The sequence below is a fragment of the Struthio camelus genome, chromosome 11 (genome assembly GCF_040807025.1).
Source record: "Struthio camelus isolate bStrCam1 chromosome 11, bStrCam1.hap1, whole genome shotgun sequence".
NCBI classification, from domain to species: domain Eukaryota; kingdom Metazoa; phylum Chordata; class Aves; order Struthioniformes; family Struthionidae; genus Struthio; species Struthio camelus.
In genome coordinates this window covers 18813299-18824029 of record NC_090952.1, presented here as the reverse complement: position 1 = coordinate 18824029, position 10731 = coordinate 18813299, and positions in this window count along the sequence as shown.

Here is a 10731-nt window from a genome sequence, read left to right as displayed (position 1 = left end):
TTCACGGTAATAGGTTAATTTACAGTAGTTTTCATTTTAAAATGACCAAGGTCGAAGTAGCGTTTCAAAGATTATGTGAGAAAATTATTTATATGGAATTCATTTTGCATTGTGAAAATTTTTGAAATAGTTTTTGTCTAAATTGTGTTTTAGAAAAACATAAGAAAAGTAAGGAGGATGAACTTGTTTCCTGAACAGCTCTACTAGTGATAACAGAGCTTCAAAAGAACACAGTTAAGAAATAAAATGTTTTTTATTAGTCAAAGAATATTTAAAGCACTAATCCATACTGATCTTGTGTATGGTAAGCTGAAGCCCCATTCATTCATGCATTCCTCAAAGGATCTGCCTTCTGGGGTATGGTTCCTGCATGAGGATGAAAACTTTCTAATATGAACCACAGTTTGGTTATAACTTTGCTTATTTGGCACAGATATACATTTAGTCCTTTGTACCTTGAACACATGGAAATAGACAGAGCATACAGTTTCATTGTTCCGAAATTCCTTGCATCTACTTTTTCAGTGAGTTCTGTGCCCAGGAAGTTCTGTGCCTTTGTTCTTCTTGCAGTCACACTTACAGTTCCTTCAGTCTACTTTTTCTCTGCTACTAAGGGTGTGCTTTCAGGTCCTTGCTGACAGAGAAGTCCATCGCTCACTTCTGAGAGCAAGTTCCTGTTTCTTCTTTATTTTGCCCCAAATACCTTGTATTTGCTAGACACATTAAAGACTTTGATAGCATTTATAAAAGGCATAGAGAATTTTAATTGGGAATCATCTGTACATTTATAACAATTACCTTTGTCAGTCTGCTTTACTACATGTGATTCCTTAATCTCAAATTCAGGTAATCTCATATTTGGATTAATAACAATAGTTGTAGGGGAACTTTTATTCCTATTTGAAATATTTTCAAATTGTTATATTAAGATTTAAGTTTTAAGATTTACTATATTAACTTTAAATTTCCATTGATAACATAGATTTTAAAAAACAAAACAAAAGGCCATGGTCAAAACCAAGAAGTCTATAGCTGTGGGAGGTTCCTGAAGTCTGGGACAGAATTTGAGATGCAGAATGTCAACAGTCTGGAGATTAAACTGGAGGTTTGCACTGGGTTGTCAGTGCTTTGACAACTTCTCTGCAGGAAGAGTGTGTGTGTATGTATGTGTGCACACATGTTTCTACTTCCCTCTTATAATTCCATTTTCATGAAATAATTCAACATTTTTTGCAGGTTTTTGTTTTAAAATAAGGACTCATTTTTAAATTTGAGATTTTTTTCTGGGTGGGACTCCTTAGTTTTAACAGACTTTTTAAAGGGTATGCTGTCACTGTAACCGTACAACTATTGCTAACAGATTTGGCAGTTGTCATCACAAATAGTAAAAGGATAGTACTGTGCAAGGTAATGTGCTTGAGTGTTCAGTTGGAAAGGTTACTATACGATCTTGAAAAAAACATTAGATTTTGTGCTTGCTTAATATATTAACTTATTTATTAGCTACAGGAAAAAAAATGAGTTCAGTATGCTTTCTATTGAAGGAAATGTGTTATGAGAAATTTTGCTAACATAGAAAAGTCAAAGTGCAACAGAAATTTCAAAGTGGATGTTTATATAAGAAAAAGATTAGAAAGCTTTGTCAAAAAAAGCAATAACAAAGATCACCTCCTTTCTTTTTGCTCGTATAGTTCTTATGATACACTGAACAGAGTATCAAGAGCCTGAGGACAAATAAAACAAAGATGTATGCTAGTCTATGGGGATGTCTATCCTATATTCGATCCATATTCCAAAAAATCATTTGGAAAAAAGATATGACTAGCAAGATGATGAAAATTTTTTGATGATCATAAGATTGTAAAGCAAATGGCAAATTGTGAAGAATTGCAGGAGAACCTTGTGATATTGAATATAAAATTCCTATTTAGTGGATACTAAGTGCATGATTAGTTGAATAAAAAATTTACGTTGCTATTTTTTACAATAAAATTTCTATTTTATATTGCAGCTAAAAGTGATTTGGAAGACTGCTGCATATAAAGTGTGTCATGTAGTGTTTAAGATCATCAGTAGGCTGAAGGGAAACTTTCAACCTTAGAAATGTAAACAATTCAACTGCTCAAGAAAATAGCAGATAAAATTCAATGTTGATAAATGTCTAGTGGGAGAAAACTATTCTAAGTTTACATATACAACAAGAAATATTTTTATAATTCAAAATGAATTATACCATTCACAAATGAATTATAATATATCTATGAAAATACTCACTAAATGCCCAGGCCAAACAAATATAGATTAAATCCTAGGAAAGAAAGAGAGAAGAAGATAGGGAATGTCATTATGCCAGGTGTCAAAAACTGTGCTCAGTTTTTTATCCTGGGGGCTCTTCCCCTTCTTCTCCAAAATCCCACAGAAACATAGCAGAACTAGTACTTGAAGCCTGGCAAGGAAAAGCACAAATATGCGTTTTTCTTTTCTGTACATACTCTGCAACTCTCGTGGTTTAAGAAGAATCTTGCATGAAGGAGGAAAAATGGTTTAGAGATAGTAGATAGTCCCTATTCATAGCGGTGGGAGGTGACCATGGAATTTCACAGTAATCTGTGATATTTTGGGAGAGAAGTCTTGGAGAAAATTTCAGGAATTGCATAAAACTTTTTTAAGGTGATACTTCACTTTTCTGAGTCATTAGAAAAAGCAATAGAGTAAAGAATATGATGAAGTCCTCTATTTTCTAGAGAATGTTATAGATGCTGTTCAATTAAAATATGTAGAGTAATTTATGAGAATTAGATTTCCAATAAGCTGATTTAAATGTCTCTCTTCACAGATCTAGAATCTGGGCTGAGCCACAGGTGAAAATCTCTTAGAGTCTAGTTAGATTTTACATTCATTTTGGCAGCAAAGCTTGGTTTAAGAAGTTCTCGGTTCCTTGTGTCTCTTGTTCATTATTTTGTTTTTTTAAGTAAGACTTTATGCGAGTTAAGGATATTACAGATATCTATCTAATACTTATTTGTTAGAGATCTGATTAAAGCCACACTATGGATCATGGAAAAATAGCTGAATATTGGGAGAGAAAAAGGGTAAGAGAGAAGAACATCCAATACATCTAGTAGTTATTTGTAAATCAGTTGTAAAGTTCTTATATTTGTAACACAGAAAACCAGTTAGACTTGATTTCAGTTTTTGTCCCAATGTTAACCTAATAGTACAACTTTTTTTTTTGTCATACTTCCCAGTTTCTGGGCTTGCAGTACAGTAGTCTCATCACTTCTGTTTCTCCAGTCATCCAGCCTAGCATCTCCAATCATCAAGCCCATAATATAGAATATTCTAAATAACTGGTGCTATAAGGATCTGAGTTCAGCCTTCATGAAGCAGCCTGAGGGACCAGAAATTCGTTTATATAAATAAATATACGTGTTTGTAAATATATAATATATAAATATTTGTATAAATGTTACTTTGACATCCTGAGAATAACTATATTAATCAAACACAAATGCCATTACTATTGCTCTCTCCTGTGAGTAATTTCGTTATTACTGAGGTCTTGTGGTCAATGCTGGTAATGAGACACTAGAAGTAGAGTTTTACCATAAATGTAGACAGAATACAAGTCTATCATAGTAGAGCTGTTCAGCATTTATGATAATGTAAACATAGAAATTAAGTAGGTTCCGAGTCCTGGTGGTAGGAAGTGTTGGAAACAAGTCCAGTTAAAAGGGGAATATGAAGTACAAAGACTAGTGAGGCATCCTACTTGGAGAAATACCCATAAAGAAGAACAGGGCTTTATTAGATGATGCAGCAGTCATCCCAGTGACTGAACACTGTGAGAGAAGGGGTTGACTTACGCGGTAATAGAAAAAGACAGCAAGCTTAGTCAGTGCGTGAAACTACTTAAGTAAAGTGAAAAGTGTGTAGCAGGTGTAAAGAGCAGTTTATTTTAGGAATCGAGAATGTGAGAAAATTCATTTAGCAAATCCTCAAACGAATCTTGTGGTGTCAAGAAGTAAAAACTGGTAAACACTTTATACTTATAGACTTTCTTATTTATAAAAATTTATGTACGTAGGGCTCCAGGCACACTTGTAATCCTGTTCTTTAACACATACAAAAATATAGATGCTGATGCAGCGCTAACATCTACCATTCTGTTAAAAATGGGGGAACTGATCAACACTTCAGACTCTAGGTACTGCAGAAACTCTGTTTTCATAGCTTGTCTGTCCCCATGCAGTAAAAATGCACTTATGATATAATTTTCTTGCAGGAAGGGTGTCTGCATATTATGGAAATATGCTATACAAGAATTCAGGTTGATCATCTGCAATTTTAAGAATATCTTCAAATTGTCTTATTTTTCATGTAATTGTAACTAGCTATTAAATACTGAACAGAGTTATGGAAAAGTAATCGCAGGACAGTATTAATTTCACCTTTTTACATACAATTCCTTATATGTAACTGTGTACATACAGTTCCTTGTATGCAAAAATAATAATGTTCATAGCTCAGTTGGAATGTCATAACTTTTCTAGCAAAACAGTCAGGAAGGACACACACTCTAGTCCACAGAGATTTTAATGAAAAATGATATACCAACAGCAATTTCTCTTCTATAATGAGGGAAGTTTCAAATTCCATTGATCTCAGCTGTAGATGCATCACATAAGAATCTTGTAACTAATGAGATTTAAAGCACTAAGCTTTCTCTTTTAAATTTAGCTGTAACTTGTCACCCTATTTATATACTTCACAAAGCACTAGGCAGCTTTGCAGGAGACTGTCCCCAATAAGAGATCATCACAAATTCTGTCTTGCAAACACTCAGTCTTGCTTGAATCACAAAAATGCAAAGTGTTTAAAAATAGTTTTAGCCATACTTTCTTCTTAAACATCCTTCAGTTGCTTTAATATATGGTTCAGTTTGTCTAAGATTTGGTAGCTCTTTCTTAGTTCCTCATTGTCTAGAGTGATGCTGTGCCAGTTAGCTTTTTTCTGAGACCTAGTTTCTGTGAAATACAGTAAAATCTCTAAAGAAATACATACCCTGAGGTACTATGTGATGGCCAAGAGAAAAACATTAGAGGAGAGAGAAGTGAAAGATTATGGGCTGACTAGTAAATATTGCAACGGTTGTTCCTTACTTTGCTCATATTCACTTTTTAATGCTTAAGTGAAAGCGATGAATCTGAAACTTTCCTTGCTAATGAAGAGTTAGAAGGCATGGAGTGCTTTAAGATCTACACAGACAAAAATAGCAATTGCGAGCAAATCCCCTACCATTTCTGGCAATATGGAGAAATGCTGAATATGCTGGAAAAGATTCAAGCAGTAACACAGAGTAAAGAAACATGGACAAACTGGAAAATGAGCTGGAAACTGCTTTGCACTTAAGCAAGGCAATCAGAAAAGCTTGAGGTGTATATGTAATAGATTTCCTGGAGGGGTAAGAGAAAGGAAACCCCTGTGAAATAGTGAAAAGAAGACTCATTAGGAGGAGGAGAAAAACCTTGCTATAAAAATATATGTACGTAAGAGTAACACAGAGTAAAACAGAAGGCATGAGAGTTGGTGCAGACACAGGGCTGTTGACTTATAACTATTCCCAAATGAATTATTTACAGAAAAAATAACATCGAAGTTTCAAGGAAATTGAAGAAAAAAATTAAGGAAGGGTATTAATTTTGTAATAAGCACAACCATAATGCTAAAAATGTAAAGAATGCAAGAAAATGCATTTTTCTGTGACAAAATGTATTTCCAGAGCAAATTGAAAGTACTTTTTAATAGCACAGTGATCAAGATAATTAACCCAAATGAAGTAACATGCATATGATATTGGGGCAATTGATATCAGAAAATACAATAGATAAACTAAGTCTACAAATGGAGGACTTGCTCTGGTCTCGGAAAGGCTTTAAAGGAAGGAAAGCTTGCTCTGTTGTCACTAGTTAGCACTGAGAATATGCATATTGATGGTAAACCACAAAAAGACAAAGCAAAACAAGTTTGTAGAGGTGTACGCGTGCAGGTAACTGAACTTCAGCCTTCGCACAAGTACTTGTATTCATGGGAGTACCCTGTTGTGAAGACTGTATACTCTGCAAAGGACTATAAAGTCAACATGAATCCAGATAGGTTTCCTTCTACTATCTTCGTAAAAGATGTGTTCACAAGAAATGGGAGCCTTTCAGTAACAGATTCTGTTAAGATGCAAAACCTACAGCGTCTCGTACATTAAAAAAAAAAAAATCCACAGACATTAAGGAGGAAGCTTTGAGAGCTGCAAAACACAGCAGCAGGTAGTTTTGCATTGAAAGAGAAGACTATATGGACTGGGTACATTCCTTAGTAATCAGACAGAAAAAGGAGAGGTCTATAGCTGTATAAGGATCCCAAGAAATAAAACCAAAGAAAATATTTCCATTTATTTACAGGAAGTGAAATACTGCTGGGTGTGGAAGGGTCAACTGGGTGCCTTCACAGGGTTTTGGCCGATTTGTTTGAATGAAAAGACCATATGTCCCTTGCTGTTTGCCAGCTATTTCTTCGCAGCTGTCTTTCAGAACAAGTCCACTTCAGGCACACATCTCCTGTGCACACAGCCAGGGCTACAACCTCTCACAGATGTGATGTGTGCTGTTCTGGTATAGGGCTGTACTGCTCTCGAACATCGGAAATGACAGAAGAATTCAAAGGGGAATTAATAACCTCAGTCTGAACTAAACCAAACCTCAATTTTGGAATTTTATTTTGGAATTCCGTTAACCTGAAAGATATTAATGTACTGAAATCTAAAGATAAGAACATAGTTCAAAGCTGTTAGAAACAGTGAACTATGTCAGCAAATTCTGTTAGTGTTGTAATAAAATATGATTTTGTCTAAAATATTTCCACAAAGTCACACTTGTGACAGGGAAGCCAAAGCACGAAATTTGGTTATTTAAAGCACCTTCCTAGTGGTTCCATCACTACAATACTTTTCTAACCCACTAGTAACACACATTTTTCTACATATCCTACAAAGAAAACTAGGAGCAGTAGTAATAAAGAACATATTGTTTGCAATTTTGTACACCAAGTTTCATGACAGCTACAGAAAAAATTAATGCAAAATCTGGATGAATAAAAATATTAAGTTGAGCATCTAAACATACACAATTTCAGAATACCATTCAGAAGCAGAAACTAATCACAGGTTATATCTTAATAAACAGACCTGGACTTGGTTCTTTTTATTTATACTTTTGCTTTTGAAAACATAAGAAGATGAGTTTCAATCTACAAATACAGTGTCAAGATCACATGCTCCATTTGCAAGTCAGCAGCTTGAAGGTTTAGAACAAACACTAAGCAGTCATATGAAAGTATCATTTACGTCCGAAGCACTGGATGAATTAACTAAAACTATTGACAAGAAGTATAAATCAAGCTGGAAAAATATCTATGTTCTCAGCTGCATATTCATAATAAGAAGTAACTCTGCATTCAGATTAGAATACTCTTGTGGGGTACACTTTGGTTACACTGAGAAGGAAAATATGCAATAAGAATTTGAAAGTGTATCCTTTCAGATATATAATATAACAGAGAAAGAATATATATATATATATAAAATATAACAGAAAAAGAAAACTACAGGGCTTCTATTGTGAGCATGGGTGAATAGCAACATTGAGGAAGTAAGCGCAGAACACAACAGAAGTTAAAAAAAAAAGCTCCCCAGAAAAAATAATACTATACATTGCAGTGAAGTGAGGACTACGGGTTCATCCTGGACACACACTGATGACCTTAATATAATCAGCTTATCATATTGTTTTCCAAAATCATGTTCAGTGATATTGTAAGTTAGGTGTAATACTGTGGTACTTTTATGTAATTCCATGAATAACAATAACTGATAGGGATCCATAATTCAAGAATGGGAATTTCGACTTTTGCCAGTATTTCATTTTCTCACACTCAGGGAGAAAAAATATCTAAGAGAGGATCTGTATTTAGCCCCACTCCGCTATAGAGATATCTACAGCATGGACACTGCCTTGTTCAACTCCTATAACAGATATAAAAATACTTGTGCATCACATGTGGTATAAAACCAATGCTGAGTTTAAAAGTTTGCATAGTACAAGCCTGGAAAGACATGCGTCAGGAAATTGTAAGCAAGGAACAGGAACAAGTTGGGGAGGATAACCACAAATTTGACAGGATAACCACTGGTCAGTCAAAGCTATTAGAAAGAAGAACAATTTCCTTTATAGTCCAGCATTCACAGCTGAAGGAAGCGTATGAAGAAACCACAAAATATTTATTGGACGTTCGGTGATTTACTACATAAGTGAATTGAGAGTGGACAGAGAAAACAACAATATCGGATAAACAGATTCTGTTACTGACCATAAGATAAAACATCTTGTCAATAGTCTTGCTCAAAGGATGTTTCCAGTACAATAGCTGGGGAAGATTTCTGAAATGCTTTTAGATATTGGTCAAAGCATGCTAAGACTGTGCTAAAGCAATTTGTAGCATTGCTAAATCATTACTAGTATTAGTGGCAGATTGTTTATATATTATATTTTTCATTAGGGAGCTAGAAAGAGATCCTGAAGACTTTAAAGGTAGACGTAATTTAAAAGTAAATTTTCCAGAAGATATGATGATTACACAGTAGCATTAATTAGAAGTCTTTACTACAACTGTTCATTACCTTATTGAGGACTCAATATTGAAATCAGGGTTCCTTTAAAAAAAGATAATTCTACCCTTATAGAGTTGTGGAATCTTAAAAAGTCTATTGATAGTTGTGAACAAAAGGCTTACTCTACTGTAGGATCATATCAAGTTATTGAATTGCTACAGCTGGTTAGTGCAGTAGTACATCCTTATGAACCCACTGTCTCTTCAGAGGTTCAATTAATTTATTTGAGTATTACATATCAACAGATGTATACCCAAGGATATGCCTGATGAGAGCAGACTCATTCTAATCTTAAACTGGAGACTGAGCAAAGCTGCAAGAATCTGAGGCCTTAGATATAGTTTGTATGGTCTGCTACATCACTTCATTGTAGTTGTAGATTTCAGAGGCAATATGAGAAATTATTTTTCCCACTTTTATTCCCTTCCTCCCTATTCATAAAGGCTAGAACTTTTAATTCTCATTAAACTTAAAAGATTCTGATTTGATTATGTGATTCTAGGACCTGGGCTTTTATGACTGAGTCTACATGCTCGTACTCTGCTTCTGGTTATTGGATAAAATATGTGCTCAAGTACAGAAGTTTAATCTTTGTCGTGTCAGATGCTAACCTTAGCTGGCGAGCTCATATGCACAGAGCCAGAATCTGCCTTTAATAATACCCAGGAGTTAGTGAATTAATCTAACCTGATGAAGTGTGTCTCCTTAGTGCATAAATCAGCTAGAATAATGTCATTGATATGGAAGGAGGATGTGGAGAAAGAGAAGTTTGAAATGAGCCACAGCTGAGAGAAACCTGCTAATGGATGGGGCCTTAATATTAAGTAACTGTGAGCAGCTGGTGGGAGTCAGCTTTGGCTGTTTCATATCCTAGAGGCTTTGTGGTGTATGTTTTTTATTAAAAACAGTTAAGTAATGTATACTGTAGTATAAGTGAAGCATGATTGTTTTTGTCCTTGCATGTAATATGTTTGCATATTTATATTCACAATACCTTTTTAAGATTTCAGTATTCTGAATTGCACCCATCCTGACTTCATTTTCTGCTTTAGTATCATTTTCTTGTGATATTGTCATAGAAGAACTTGAAAAATGCAAACTATCAGTAAGAAAATGAGGGTTAAACACTTTAGCAATTAACTAAATTATGGGCAATTTATATAACAAATCATTCTCTGTAATTTGCCAAAACTTTACTAATTCAGATCCTAGTGTTCTGTGTTCCCTACAGAAAGGTTAAAAAATTCACTATGCTTGTAATACTGCAGTGAGTGTGCATAAAAAGGAATTGCAGAAACTGGCGGTTCTGTATCATGTTTTGGAGAGTTACATGGTTAATGCCTTGCAGCAAATTTACCGTACTACCAAAGCTGGATAATTTAGATACTTTTCTAATTCTGTCATTAGATGTTTATTAGTATAAAGTTATTATTGCTAACTATTACTTCAAGAATGACCACATAGGGTACAGAGTAATTTAATAAATGTGAAATTTTAGGCTATGTTACTCCCCACAGGCAAAAATTGGTATTTTCTCTTTGGCTCGCAACAGGTTTAATGGGTACAGGGAAAAGACATTGTGCGATAAAGTGTGAAGCAAAACATTAACTGCAAATAAATAGTGGAATTTCTCCTCAGTCACTGTAGGTTCAGGCTTTTAAGTGGCACAGCACCTGAACTTTAGAATATTATAACAGTGAAAGCTTCTCCACTGCTCACCCAAAGACTAAGGGTGATGTTAGAAACCAATAGTCTCACATTACCTGTTTATGCAGCAGAAGCAATGTTACAAAATACTAATTTTTGTATTCTTTAAATAGAAGATATTTCTTTTTATTTAATGAGCAATAAAGCAGAATTAAGACCTTTGGGACTGCATTTTCTCTAGACTTCAACAGGTAAAAGATTCCTTTTATGGTGTGAAGGTTTGCAAGAGCTAACCAACTAAAAAGTAGAGTTCATAGGGATCTGTTTATTAAAAAATAAGGTTATAGTTTTAAAAAGGTCAATTT